The following is a 2,191-nucleotide window of genomic DNA, read 5'->3' on the forward strand; positions in this document are numbered from 1 at the left end:
CATAATGACGTAAAAGAAGAAACTTCCAGGATACTGTGGACAAAACCTTCAATGCAAGGCACCGGTTTGGTTCTTTATTCTTTTTAAGTAAGTGAGGAATGTTAGGAAATATTTTCGTACCAGTTACCACAAAATTTAGGTTAAATCTATATTTATTCCAAAGTTTGTCATCCTAAAATTGAGTTTCTGACTTGATTATTGGTTGTTTTAATAGCCTGTCTCACAAGGACCGTGTTGTATAGCCTTACAACTTTGTATGTTTATTATTAAAAATTTTATCTGATAGAATGTGCTGCTGAGAATGGCAATTTTCACTTAAAATTGCAATCATTTTCCGCTGAGTGGTTGAATTTTCTTATCAACCTAATAATACCTAACCTGTTGACTCTAACTTCCTGATTTTGTTATAATTAGCCATTTATAAAACTAATTCTTTGCAATTAACAATAATTAAACCAAATCTTTGGGACCCTCTTTGGCAGCACATAAGCTAACATTGGAACAACACAGAGAAGTTTAGCATGGCCCCTGTGCAAAAATGATGTGCAAATTTGTGAAGCCAGCAGTATTTTTTTTTTTTTTTTGAGCTTGTATATTGCTTAAGACCGTGCTGTCCTGTAGAAATTTCTATGATGATTTAAATATCTGCACTGTCTAAAATGGTATGCAGCAGCCGCATGGGGCTATTAAGCACTTGAAATGTGTCTAGTGCAACCAAAGAACTTCAGTTTTAATTTTAATTTAGTTTTGATTCAAATAGGCACATGTGGCTGGTGGCTACAGTATTGAAAAGCACAGGCTTGAGCTATATAAAATACCTCTACCCTTTTTGTTCTTTCTTTCATTGAAAGCCTTTAAAACTATTGCTTTTGGACTATGACTGTTGAAGTAACTTTATTGTGATGTAAGTGACTAACTGGAAATTTTACATATTCACAGGAGTATATTATATGAGTATATTGCCTATGACTATTAGAGGCTTCTGTACAACTTCATTGAAATGTTAAGGGGTTAAAAAACAAACTGACCTTTTAATAGGTTATTTTCTAGTGGAAGCCAACCTTAAAATTATATTAATTTGTGTGAAATACTCTCGAGTGTTTAAATATAATTAATGAGCAATTCCAAATGAATTAATGTTTCTCAGCTCTATAAATTATCAGAGCTTGTGTCAGAAGAAACACACGTGTGATGCATTAATTTTGTCTGTTTTTTGAAAGAGGTGAAGAAATGGTGAAACCAACCAAAAGCGACCTGATTTTGTATACTAATTAAGGAATCTGCCTGGGGGTGAAAGTGGTATTCAGTAGAACTTGCCAAAAACTTTTGTGTGCGAACTGGCTTTCTCAATTTGGAGGTCATAATTTTTCAAAGTCACCACTTTGGAATTTATAATTTAAATGTCCTAAATCATTTTATAGTGACTTGGAAACAGCCTGTGGTGTTCGACTACAAAAATAATAAAGTAAAATGTTAGTGATTTCAAATATAGAAAGTATTAAATCCCTTAAAATTGAATACCTTGTGCTGTGATACCCCTTTTTGAAATTTCCAACACTGTTCAACAACTTTGGTGTACTGGAGAAAGCTACTCTTTTAAATGCATCTTTTTTTTTTTTTGGTTGTTGTTATTGCTAAGCTTTCTTTTCCAAATACATAGTTCCATTTGCAGTAAGTATTGTTCACTTAGACACATGGCTCTCGTGAGAGTTATTTTATTCACTTGAAAACTGCATTGTAGTTATGACTTTGGAGAGTTTCCATCAGGATATTTGGTTTTGTCAGTATTTCTGCTGATGATTTCTTAGCTTTTGATGTTATATATTGAGACAATAATATTGCTGGTTTGCATTTTCATTCTTTTGTAATCTCTGCTTGCCTGTGACCATTACCAAAAGTAAGTAAGCCTCTGAAAATATTTTCGTATGTTATTTAAAGCTATCTAAATATTGTGACATTTCAATATGGTTTGGTTAGCAAAAATATCCACTTCTTTATCATTGAAATCGTTTACAAGCATGTCAAGCTTCATTTTTAGTGGAATTTATCATTAAGTTTCAATTCCATTGAACCAATAGCTTCACAGTTAAATGATGGTGAAAATTTTGTAGCTATGAATCTGAATAATGACATAAGGCTAGGTTTATTTTTAATACAGATGAAACAAATTTTCTGATTTATAACTTCTCTA

The 2,191-nt window shown here is 32.1% G+C and overlaps 1 non-coding gene across 1 annotated transcript; it reads left to right on the forward strand.

The window, feature by feature from the left end:
• The first annotated feature begins 468 nt into the window (after positions 1-468).
• LOC126084911 (U6 spliceosomal RNA) lies at positions 469-573 on the forward strand. The gene has a single exon (XR_007519139.1). It is a non-coding gene; the product is annotated as a U6 spliceosomal RNA (small nuclear RNA).
• The last annotated feature ends 1,618 nt before the right edge of the window (positions 574-2,191 follow it).

The sequence above is a fragment of the Elephas maximus genome, chromosome 10, assembly GCF_024166365.1.
Source record: "Elephas maximus indicus isolate mEleMax1 chromosome 10, mEleMax1 primary haplotype, whole genome shotgun sequence".
In the NCBI taxonomy this organism is placed as follows: domain Eukaryota; kingdom Metazoa; phylum Chordata; class Mammalia; order Proboscidea; family Elephantidae; genus Elephas; species Elephas maximus.